Genomic DNA, 13,260 nt, shown 5'->3' with positions numbered 1-13,260 from the left:
CAACTTATTAACTCACTTAACTTATTCTAATTTATAACTATTTTACATTACATTACAGTTTACATTTCAATTGGCAGGCAGCGGCCTGTCTGCCCCTCTTATCTATTTCAATACTACCAGGGATAATGGGATGCCCAACTTATTCCACTGTGAGAGCGCCTCAAAATAAGCGTTTTTTATAACATTTTTCATTATAGCCAGATTGAAAAAATAATAATTTTTGGGCATTTAAATCAAAACCCCAACATTGAGTACGCTTGCAAATTATTATACATATGTATGTATATTGGACTTCTAATAATGGCGAAACTACTTAAATCCTTGTTTATGATTTTATGGTATATTAAAACAACTGACTTTTAATCTTTCAATACTTAATAAGGTGAATTAAGCCTGTTAGTACTCAATTATTAAATGTTTTTATTCATTTGTAACTGAAAATTAATGCTACTATGCATCAAATTGCAAAACGTTTAATGAAATATATTTAAATATGGCATTTTCTTTGATTTTAATTTTCAACAAATTCCTCCGTTCGCATATAATCTAAGTATATAAATAAAAATGAATCGCCAACATGTATGTACGCTCATAACTTTCATACGACTGAACCAAATTTGATAATTATTTTTTTTAAATGTTCGTTGAGGTTCAGGGATGGTTTATGCGGAGAAAAAAATCCGAATAATTGCCAGAATACCCCTAAAAACAGCCCTTTTCTTTTTCTCATACAAACGTATGAATGTTTTTTCGTTAGTAATGCTAAGAGAACGGCTGAACCAATATTGATGAAATTTTAAGAGGTTGTTCGTTGTGGACCGGGAAAGATTTAGAAATATAGAACCTGTATGTCTTTCATCAGGAAAAGTCGGAAAATTGAACAATTCCAAAAAGTTAATTTATTCCATACAAATGTTTTTATTCAATTTTTTTGTTTTTTTTTTTCAATTATTTAAATCTTTCAAATTTGGCGTTTGCTTCAAAAATTTTTGAAAATTATTCCGTGAAAATGTTATGTGTTTTTCACACAAAGTGATCAATTACAGCTTGAAATTTGTCACGATGCCATGAAGAGGTCGCGCTAATATCGGTCGGCGTTCTTTTTGGCATCAACATATTAGCAGCCCAAGGCACATGAACGAGTGCTCCCAGGATGCGATGACATTCGTCCGGTATTATGGGTAGCGATCAATCAGAAAGCGATCGTCACGATGTCACAGCAAGACTTTTCAAGCAACAGCTTCGATGGACATTATCTTGAAGCAACGCATATATGGTGCTGTTAGATGCTAGATGTATAGTACTCTGTTGAGTGGCAAAAGAGAGGTTTGTCGCACGCACACATTCTTCTTTGGATGGTGGAAGGTGATTACACCAGATCAAATTAATGAATGCATTCAATAATGCGGCAATTCCTGATGCAAAGAAAGATCCAGTATTATACGAAGTGATGAAAACCAATAAGGTTCATGTCAATAAATGCACGAAACAGTATCCACGTACTTTTCTTTCGGAAACACAAACTAGAAATGATGGATATCCACTCTATCGGCGTCGCTCACCAGACGACAATGGCAGAACATTTAGCATTCAATTTAGAGGCGGGAGTATCGAAGTTGGCAACACATGGATCGTACTATACTCTCCACTGTTGTCTAAATCACATTCAAAACTCATATCAATATTTAGTATTGCAGTTTGGTGTAATCGATAAAATACGTTTGTAAGTACGTCGCCAAAGGAAGCAACATGGCGATTATTGGTCTTGAACAATATGATCGATATGTGAATTGCAATAAAGCGCTTTGTAGGATATTTTCTTTTCATGAACGTTTTCCGACTGTTGTGCGTCTCGCAGTTAATTTGGAGAATGGCCAAAGAGTGTATTTCAACCCAGAGAATACAGTATAGCCAGTGGAAAACATTGAGAGCAACAAAATTAACATTGACGAGTTTTTTCTCAACTTTCGTCAGTGATTCGTTTGTGAGAACATTGCTCTATTCGAAAATACCTTGGTATTATATATGGAATGCATCGTCGAATAGTTACGCAGAAAGCAAGGCCAACCAGTAGATTGACATCCAGGTGTCTTATCAACTAATGCATTAGGACGAATTTACATAATCCACCCGAAAAACGACGATTGTTTTTACCTTCGGTTGCTATTGATTAATGTACGCGGTTCAACTTTATTTGAGTCATTGCTTACTGTGAATGGTTCGATGTGTGCAAGTTTTGGAGAAGTAAGCCAGCAATTACAAATGCTGGAACACGTTAATCACTGGAATGAAAATGAAGTTCGCATACTTTTCGATATAAACATCGACATTGTCAAAGACATTTTACATCTTCTTCGCTAAAAATTGGAAATGGTACAGTAACGGTTGATACTTCCGGTGGTTCGATATCAATTCCATCTTCCCTTTATCAATTCACGAAAAATGAACTCGTCACAAATGTTCGGACATTGGCCAAATTATCGTAACTACGATTCCTTAAGTGCACGTGCAATGTTAGCTGCCAAAAATACCGATGTTTTTGACTTCAACTGGAAGATTCAAAGTCAAATTCCGGGAGACTTGCGCTCATACAAATCGATCGATCGTTTTGACAATATTATTATTCAGTGGTATTTCTAAATTCTTTGGACAGGCTTGGTATGCCACCGCATCATTTGCGTCTCAAAGTAGGATCCGTCGTTATTATGTTTCGCAATCTTCAAGCGCCGAAAGTGTGTAATGGAACCTGACTGATTGTGACGCATCTATCGAATACAAGGAGGAGAATGCTTCTTCTTCTTAATTGGGGAGAATGCTTGATTCTACGAATTCTTTTGATGTCTAAGGATTTCTCATTTAAGTTCAAACGTATTCCGTTTCCAGTGAAAATTGAATTTGAGAAGTCAATCAACAGGACCTAAATATAGTCGCATAGTGTGAGGCATAAATTTGGATATGCTATGTTTTTCACACGGTCGTGGCGTGCTCACGAGTTGGAAAACCATCTTTTCTGTACACCGGAACAGAAACCGAAAAATATTGTTTATAATGCTGCGTTACGTTGAAAAAAAAAAATGAAATGAGAAATTTAACTTTCTTTTCATTACAAACCATATAATTTCACGCAGGAAACGGCTGCGTTCCAGTTATTCCAATTGCGAAACGTCAAAACCCAATCCAGTCAACTGTCAAAGTTCGGTAGGTGAGCGGCCCTCACATTTCCAGTGACAGGAAAGTTGGGGATCTCTTTATCTCTGGTACTACTCCGCCACTCAACTATTCTCGACTATGCTCAACTATACAGTTCGAATATTGTTTGAATTAAGTATGTGTACGTAGTTTTTGGTCAGAGGTGCATTTAAAAGGCACGCCCGCTACGTGTGGACCTTTGACGCACAGGTTCCACTTCCACAATCGGCCAATTATCTATTCTCTTCTCATCAGCGCATGAAACGCGTCTTGGTGTTGGGAAAAAAGGAATACCATCTATTGCCTGAATCTTCACGTTCAAATTACCTAAATCAAGATTTGATGCTGGATCTGGATTGGTATCTTTTTCTTCAAGGGTTTCGCAAATTGCAGCAAATTTGTTTAAGGTCAAATGATTACCAATAGCGTCGTCCTCTTCTTTCTTTACTTTAAATCTTTTATCGTCCACGAAATCGCTTTCGATTTTACTTTGACATACATGCCTTGTCTTAAACTAACTTCATCACTTAAACTTTTCAGCTCTTTCCTGCCTAATTCAGCGCCCTTTTCGCTAAAACAAATATTTCAAAATATTATTTCCCAGAATGACTTTGCATGGCAAATCATTCAACTCAGTAACATGGAAAGTTACTTCGAAATTAATCCCATCCCTCAAACAGCCAAAACACTACTGTCTTTTGATTCTATTTTAATATGCGCGTCACCTCTACGATCGCATTTAAATTGACGACCTATCTGTCCACACTTAAAACATTTTATCTGCTTTAACTTATCACAACCGTTGGCCAAATGAGATTCACTTCCACAATTAAAGCACTTTCTTTCGACCCTTGGATCTACCGGCGTTGGTGACATGATTTCTCTCAGCTTGATGGCTGTCGAGAATCATCATTTAGAGAACTGAAACTTCTAATTCCTGTCTGGCTACGTACAAACAATTTAGTTGCCCCTCTAAGAAGCTGCCTTGCAAACCCAAATTGTTGTAAACTACTCCAAATAAAAATTACCGCGCTATCCTCAAACTCTTCTAACCATTTATCAATACTCTGCTCGTCTGTGCTATTAAACATTGAAATAATTCCTTCCACATCCCTCAGTGAGAACTGCGGGTTGGACACTATATTGACTTGGCGAGAGGTTGGTGCTTCTACCATTGTCCCTGAACGTAATTCATTTTCACTTTCATCTTCATCCTCATACTCCGACACATGACCGAAGTGTAATAGCAACCTGTCTCTTAATTCACAATTCCTGCCTTGAACAGTCAGTCCAAATTTTCGCAACTTTTGCAGCCGCTACACTTGAAAATTCTCTGACGATCGTAAATTGATGTGTTGCATGATTCTCTCCTAAGCTCGCTCACGCTTTCGATAAAATTCCGTTGTTTTTGCAAATTTAAATTTTTATACTAACTGCCACCTCGTCTTCTTGGAATGTTGAAATTCTATGGAAAATTTGTGCACATTTCACATATTTACATATGTACATACCAGAGAACTGCAACGAGTAATAAATTTTTGTTTATACTTAAGTACTGATCCGTTACTCTGTCTGATTCTGCCATTTCAGTTCATGTACACGAAGCGAACTGTTTTCTTCAAATCAGCGATAGAGAACAACTTTGTATCAGTAGCGATCGGCTAATACCTGATTTGTTTATGAACGTTCGTATCAGCAGAAAATACCCGAAGTGATGCATACTTATGCTTCAATGATTGAAATGATCGCCAGCGTTCGGTTTGTATATCATCCCTTAAACACTGATTTACTCAAGCACTTCTGTTTACAAGTTCTTTGTGTTCTGATGGCAAGCGATGCGCGCTAAGAAGTGTATGTGTATGTATGTAAAAGTTTGTGATAAGGTACAATTGTATGTATGTGATTATAGAAAAATGGAGGAAAACAAAATAATTAGTGAAAAAATTCTTTGCAGTACATATGTATATGTACTTTAAGTGGTCAAAGGAAAGGGCGCAGTTCCCTATGGAATATTTTGTCCGAAGTTAATAATGCACTTGGCGAAGTTATAACTGCCTTTATTTATTGCCGCAAGTGCTCGGCTGTGTTAAAATATAAAAACAATCAGACTTCAAATTTGCACAGGCATAACTGTTGTAAGGCTACAAACAACAAATATGCCTTAAAACAAATTTCTGCTGAGGACAAAAATGAGGCAACTAAAATTTGTGCGAATTCGATTATTGAAGTTTGCCGACCGTTTTCTGCTGTACAAGGTATTGGCTTCATGAAAATTATCAATTTTTGAAGTTATACTTCTTATACGGAAAAGGTTGCGATAGATTCTGGTTGCGCAACCTTCCATATAAAAGTAACGCAAAGTTGCGCAACCTCGCTCCATCCATATGAATGTAACGTAACCTTGTCTGCGAAGATGTGCGAGCAGCAAGCGAAGCGGTGACAATCGGTGATCGTTTGTTCGTTTCTTTCGGCACAGCTCGGCCGACACAACAACACAACACAATGTTGCCATACTTATGCTGTTGTTGTTTTTGTAGAACAATGTTTCAATTTTTGGTTGGTGACATATTCACATGTGTGCGCATATGTATGTTTGTATGCTTGTGCATTATTGAAGTTATAGTTCTTTTTCTTTCGTTTGCCTTTCTGCGAATTCTCAACTATTTTGTGTGACTTTTAATTTAAATACTCTGCGTTGGCCTTTCAGAATCACACAGAATCATTCCTGTGGTTTTTGAAATTGACCCACGAGGACGAGGTATATCGTTTTATCTGGGAGCGTGAGATTTAAGAAAATCGCTCGCTTACAAGGGATAAAACGACTTCTGAGTGGCGATTTTAATGAATAAATTCACAGAATCATTTCTGTGCTTTTGGAAATCAATACTAATAAATATTTTTTTCTTACTAATAGAAAATAAATTTATCACAGCAATATACATAAACATATACATAATATTGCTGTGATAAATTTATTTTCTATTAGTAAGCAACAAATTAATAATAAATTTATTAAGACTATACTTCTCAGGGCATCACAGCAATGTTATGTATATGTATATACATATTATGCATATGTACTGCTGTGATAAATTTATTGCGAAAGCAAATGTTCTACAAAGTATGTATATTTCTATACTTAAACAAAATTATTAGAACCATCGTATGTTTCCTGCATTCATAACCAAATCATACTTACGTCAGCGCAACCTAATTGTCAATGGTGGTGTTGGTGGTAAGCGCTTCGAAGGTCAAGATGCTAACACAGGTCCCAGGTTCGAATCCCGACAGAATAAATTTTTAATTTTTTGCTTTTAACATCGTATACTATAAAAATAAATATTTTTCTTTATTTTAATTTCTATTAGTAAGAAAAATATTTATTTGTATAGTATACGATGTGAAAAGGCATACATCTTCTATCCTATCTTGTGTATCTGCACATGCTCATATGAGTGTATGTATACGCATGTGCGCGCATTGACTTGCATGTTCATACAATCATATATACTTATATGTACATATATTTGCATACATTGCCGAACAAATAAATCACAAGCATACAAACATACATATGCGTACACATATGTATATGTCACCAACAAAAAATTGATCTTCACAAGTCAATCCGGCAGCCAAATTGGCGAAGGACAAAAGAGAGATGATTACGCTGCATATTCTCTTCCGCAACGAAGAGACGGAACTACTTTCTGAGTCAAAATTCATTCATTTAGACTTTGCTTTATTCTTCATTTTATGTGCATAATAAATTTATAAAATGTGAATTTAAGTGTTCTAGTTTTCTTTCATACAAAATGATATGCATTTCTGAATATCACTAAGAAGTATAACTTCATCTGCGCGTAGGGACTCCACGACGCTTTTTTTTTACAAAGCTCGGGGCAGTATACGGCGAAAACGTTAATGTGGACGATCTTTTACTGGATCCTACAACGGTGTCGCGGAACGTGCAAAAGGCTGCAGAGAAAAAGAAAATAGAGATTCGAGAGGAGATTGCTGAAGCTGTACGCAGTGGAGGAGCATCAGCCACTATTGATATGTGGACAGACAATTACGTACGGAGAAATTTTTTAGGCGTCACATTCCACTACACCAGGGATGGGCATATTAGCCCTCAGTGGCATTTTGCCCGTGCGGGCACGAGCGCACATTTTGAGGGCTAGGTGAGGGGATCATCGCGGGCAAACATGAAGAGGGAAGTGAGAGCAACGTATTTTACCACACCATGTTTACAAATGAGAGCGCACGCATATATGGGAAGTTGCACTTTGAGTAATAATAGTAAAATTGCCTAACAATTTTAAGTTTCTTTGTAACTACTATAAATTTATAAAATGTAAGACAAATAACAAAAAGTATAATAAATATTTGATTTTAGTAATCACTTTTTTAATATATCTTTATATCAGCATTTAATTTTGTTTATTTGAAATAATAAATTATATGTTTGGTTTAATCTCACTTGCTATAGCTCCACGCATTATTGTACCAAGTACCAAAATTTAAATCCGATAACCTACTTCTTATTTTATATATAATTTTCGAAGCAAATTGTTTCAAACCAGTTTATTTCTTTAAACTTCCTTATAAAAAGTAAGTTCAATAATAACTTCAGTTTATGAACCACTTTTTCTTCAAACACATATGACCAAATGAATCTTATGAGAGCGCAATGTAAATACAGGTATCCCTCGAATAGCACGGTACTTGAGTTGCACGAAATCTCGAATAGCACGGTTAAAAATTGCGACAACCCTCGAATAACACGGGGTTCGAATTACACGAAGCCGCGAAAATTCCTTTTAAAAATTGAAATTTAAGGATCCTCTACCTCTTCAAGGAAAAACAAATCAATCTTTGGAGAGTGACAGTGGTTGAACATACGTAATTTAAAAATTATTGCGTTTATAAATTTTTACCTTTTAAATTTCAAATAACACGATTTCGAATAACACGTAACCAATTAACCGTGTTATTCGAGGGAAACCTGTAATTACCCAACAACCCTTCTACCACCCGCCAATCCTAGAATTTCCAACGACTCAGCTGATTGCTCTCTCACTCCGCAGGGTTGCCAGGCTCGATATAATGTAGTAATTATAAAAATTGTCTTCAATATATTTGAAATTTTCTTAAAATAACTCAAATTCAGAATGTAATGCTATTATTTACAAATATATAAACTAGTTTTAATAGTTTGATTTCAGTTTTTATATTTATTATTATAAAAATTATAATTGAAAACTTATATGTGTACAAAACTTCATATGCGTATTGGGTAATGACAACATTGTTCGAATGAAAACGAGAACAAAACGCTTGCCGCTTGTGGCGAAGTGAGAAGATGTTTCCGCCATTAGCGTTTGTATTCTATTTGTGTGCTTATAGAGGCCATACACGGGCACACATGTGCGTTCGATTGCTATGTGTGAACATGCGGTTTACTCGTGTATGGGCTTGTTCGCGTACCGATCCATGTTCGCGAAAATGTTTGATTTTTACGATCGGTGCGCGAACATGTTTATCGTGTATGGCGTTGTGAGCGCACAAAATCTCATTTCTCTCGTGTCGCCGAGCAGTGAAGATCGCGGACAATTGCAAATGTTAAGGAGAGAGACTGCTTTAGAGGCTTCAAAAACTCGATTTTTTTTAGGATTTTTTTGGGAGGGAAAGAAATAATTGATTCAAGCGAAATCTATAACTTTGTTTTTGTTAGATAATTTTTAAAGAGATTTAAGCGATTGTTTGAAGCTTCTAAAGCAGACTCTCCCCTTAATAAAGATTTCGTATCTGAATTTATTGATCTTATAAAAAATTTCTTGGCAATTTAGCGAACGAAAAGTGATAAATATAAAAATAAAATTGAGAAAAATAAAAGTTGGAATAACTTATTAACGAAATACAAAGAAATAGATAAAAGTGCTACAACAGAAATAAATTCGAAGAAATGTTCCGCTTGCCTGTCGCACATGTTAACTGTGTGAAGAACGAACGCAAAATGGATTTGTGTGTCGTGTATGGGCAAACGAATTCACACAGATCGAACGCACATGTGTGCCCGTGTATGGCCTCTATTACCCTGCAAGACGGAGGTAACAGATTGCACAAACACATTGAAATATTTTCAGCTGTTCACTAACACTGTTACATTTTGTGCGATTTTCAATTGCATGGGAGAATACGTAAGTAAGATAGAGAACAACTAACGACATTCTAAACATATTGTAATGTTAACTAGCTAGAATAGGAGAGACGAATACTCAATTTTTCAAGAAGAAGAAAACGAAAAGCGCAGTTTCAAGAATGATAAAAACAAAGATTGCGCAGTGACGAGTTCAAATTTTGTTCGTTGTTCGTTGTATTGCAGGCATACAAAATCATGAATATCATCAAAAGTTAACATCAATATAAGTGAATATTAATAAAAGATATCAATATAAGTGAATATTTTATAGTGAACATTTACCTACATATTCATTTAACTGAATTTTCATTGTATTATTTAATTTTGTCTCGTTGCTGTGTTTGTTTCAACCATTTATGTAAATAAAAAGATTGAATATTTTGTAACCAAGTATCAATACCCTAAATGTGTATTTATTGTCTTATTTAATTTTCTTTTTTTACTATACATGTGTTCAAAAAAATATATTTATGTTTTTCAGATATAACCCAAAAGCTGGATGCCATTAAGAGCCGTCTCACTGCAATTTAAAAGTCCCTAACAAACAAAGTAAGTAACGCAGTATTACATTACCAATTTAAAACAGAAGTTAATTTTTATATATTAATTTTCTAGATGCCAGAAAAGGCCGAGATGCAGGCGCATGCCGCGTCATAGCGGCAAAGACAAACATTTCAATTAGCCGCATCACCGGTGACTTGGAGGATGAGCATTACGTGGAGCTCGAGTCGAAATTGCCTATGTCATCGGAAGAGAACGGGTGCTTCGGGGACAAACAGTCACAAATGAAAATGGATATTAGTTTTAAGTTGTAAATATTAGTTTTAAGTTTGACATATTAGTTTTAAGTTGTAAATATTAGTTCTAAGTTGTATATATTAGTTCTAAGTTGAAGTCTCTAAATTTAGTTTTACAAATATGCTTTTTTAACTAATAACTTTTATACTGAAGTAAACTTAATCTTATGTTTAAGTAAATATGATTTTATTATTAAATAAAGCGAAATAATAAAAAAAACTGAGTTTTATTTAAAAGAATTGAATTTGCTAGAAGAAACAAATGGGTAACAGATAATCTTGTTACTGCTTGTTCTTCCTAACATGCTTATATGTTAAAGGTAACAAACTGATAACCAAAATAATAACACTAACAGATATTCGGGTAACAAATACTTTTTGTTATCCATAACACATAGGTAAGCTATGCGCTAACAAAATAATTTGTTACCCGTAACATACTGTGAAGAGATTTGCTAACAAATGTGTGTATTCTGTTAGAACAAGGCAGCATGCGATATTTGCCATTGGTTAGAGCGAGATAACCATTGAACATCAAATAGCTATGTGTTACTTTTTTCCCACTCTCTGAACAAAAGTAACAAATATTGGAACGAAGTTCCTTACGGCAGGCTTGCAGAAGGGAGATTTTGCTGCGGGAGCTAACTGAAAAATAAATAAAAACCGTAAGAAATAACCCGTAAGAAATAACCCGTAAGAAATATCCGTAAGAAATAACCCGTAAGAAATAACCTGTAAATAAATAAAAACCGTAAGAAATAACCCGTAAGAAATAACCCGTAAGAAATATCCGTAAGAAATAACCCGTAAGAAATAACCTGTAAGATCGCTAGTTATAGCCTACTTTTAGGTTTTGCAAAAAATAATTAGGCATGAAAATCTGTAACATTATTGTGTATGCAAATTTGTAATAACAATTGATAACTTAAAACAAAAACAAATTTACCAATTTTTACTTATTTTTTGCATAAAAAAAATTTCACTTTGAACAAAATATTAAAATTTCATTGAAGTGAAAGGTATTAGTATGGATGGCCACAACGATATTGTGTACATGCAAAATGGACAGCTGTGTTGTCTTGGTACATGCCGGCCATGCTGCATGTGCTTGCACTAAATACGTTTATGGGGAGTTGAATTGTTGCATATTTTTTGGCGCAGGCTTTGAGGAAATAACCCGTAAGAAATAACCCGTAAGATCGCTAGTTATAGCCTACTTTTAGGTCTTGCAAAATAATTAGGCATGAAAATCTGTAACATTATTGTGTATGTAAATTAGTTTTGAGTGAAGTGCGGAACACATAGAGTGCAACAGACTGCAAACTACATCTGCCAAATATTAAAATACAGACGTTCTTAGGACACTGTTATTTTGACAGCTGCACGAATACACGACTGTAGGCCGACAGTTGTCATTCTCGCTAATTCCTATTTGCCAACGACAGTAGAACGACAGTAGAATGGAAGAAGAGATATGAGGAGAGTGGTGATGCCACTAATATGTAAAATTATTCACAGGTCTAACAAACTTGACGTTATTTTACAAATAAAAGCATAAAATAGCTCTATTATAGCTCTATTATATCCTTTGTAATAACAATAGATATATTAAAACAAAAAAAATATATACCTATTTACTTATTTTTTGCATAAAAAATTTCACTTTGAACAAAATATTAAAATTTCATTGAACTGAAAGATATTAGTATGGCAACAACGATATTGTGTACATGCAAAATGGACGGCTGTATTGTCTTGTGTACATGCCGGCCATTGTTATGTTGCTGCCTTCTTACGAATGTTCATGTAGTAAGATGCACAAAGCCATTTTTAGTTCACTGTCGTGAGCTTCAGAGCTTTGAATGTGTCATTGTGTTGTCATATTCTTTCAATTCGTTTTCCTTAAAAAACGAGTAGTGCATAATACCTTTTTCTCTCTCCCTCTTTATTTCGTTCTTTCATTCCTTCTCTCTCTATTACCACTCCATCCGGCCAATGCATAGTCATGAATTCATGCACGTGGCATTACGGGCCGTCTCGACAGGATAAAATCTATGTCTTACTAACTGTCAAATCTATTGCTATTGCCATTGCCAAATCTGTATTGGCATTTGTTATCATAACATAATCATTTGCGCAAAGGCGCAGGGTAGGTAGGTGCGAGCTGATGTAGCGCATGCTTTGAGCTCTTGAACTGTTTAAATCTTTTATGAGGAAAATAAGAAAGGATTATGATCCTTTTGTTACAAATGTATTTCTTGGAAAAATACAATAATAATAATAATAACAAAGGATAAAGATCCTTTTTTACAAATGTATTTCTGGGAAAATAAGAATTCATATTTTTGGACTACTATATAATAATTGTGGCATAAATTTTAAATACCAATTGAAATAATAAATTTAAAAAAATGAGAAATGATATTTTCATTTATGCTTGTATAAGTTTATTAAATTTAAGACTTTGCTCATTACTAACCCAATTTGCATAATTATTCTGTAAATTAACAATATTTAACTAAATATTAATTTTTTTTTTTTGAAAAATGTTATTTTGAAAATGTACTTTAATTTTATTTATTTTTGGAACGACTTCAAACTACATCTGTCAAATATTAAAATACAGAACAAAATGTTAAAATTTCATTGAAGTGAAAGGTATTAGTATGGATGGCCACAACGATATTGTGTACATGCAAAATGGACAGCTGTGTTGTCTTGGTACATGCCGGCCATGCTGCATGTGCTTGCACTAAATACGTTTATGAGGAGTTGAGTTCTTGCATATTTTTTGGCGCAGGGTTTGAGGAAATAACCCGTAAGAAAAATACTGTAAGATCGCTAGTTATGGCCTACCTTTAGGTTTTGCAAAATAATTAGGTATGAAAATCTGTAACATTATTGTGTATGCAAATTAGTTTTGAGTGAAGTGCGGAACACATAGAGCGGATCAGACTGCAAACTACATCTGCCAAATATTAAAATACAGACGTTCTTATGGACACTGTTATTTTGACAGCAGCACGACTACATGACTGCAGGCCGACAGTTGTCGTTCCCGCTAACTTG

At 34.8% G+C, this 13,260-nt stretch overlaps 1 protein-coding gene, 2 long non-coding RNA genes and 1 pseudogene across 3 annotated transcripts in view; 3 read left to right on the top strand and 1 right to left on the bottom strand.

Moving 5' to 3' along the window:
* Positions 1 to 13,260, bottom strand: part of LOC105221823 (coiled-coil domain-containing protein lobo) — a 481,480-nt gene that overhangs the window by 400,479 nt on the left and 67,741 nt on the right. The gene's annotated exons all lie outside the window — the stretch shown is intronic.
* LOC125776828 (uncharacterized) overlaps positions 1 to 13,260 on the top strand; it is a 226,253-nt gene that overhangs the window by 162,298 nt on the left and 50,695 nt on the right. The gene's annotated exons all lie outside the window — the stretch shown is intronic.
* On the top strand, positions 5,894 to 6,023 carry LOC125776891 (small nucleolar RNA U3; annotated as a pseudogene).
* Positions 6,750 to 11,033, top strand: LOC125776792 (uncharacterized). The gene is made up of 3 exons (XR_007421957.1): positions 6,750 to 9,752; positions 9,876 to 9,943; positions 10,010 to 11,033. It is a non-coding gene; the product is annotated as an uncharacterized LOC125776792 (long non-coding RNA).

The sequence above is a fragment of the Bactrocera dorsalis genome, chromosome 2, assembly GCF_023373825.1.
Source record: "Bactrocera dorsalis isolate Fly_Bdor chromosome 2, ASM2337382v1, whole genome shotgun sequence".
NCBI classification, from domain to species: domain Eukaryota; kingdom Metazoa; phylum Arthropoda; class Insecta; order Diptera; family Tephritidae; genus Bactrocera; species Bactrocera dorsalis.
Note: the sequence above shows the minus strand (reverse complement) of the source record. Positions and strands in the feature narration are given on the sequence as shown.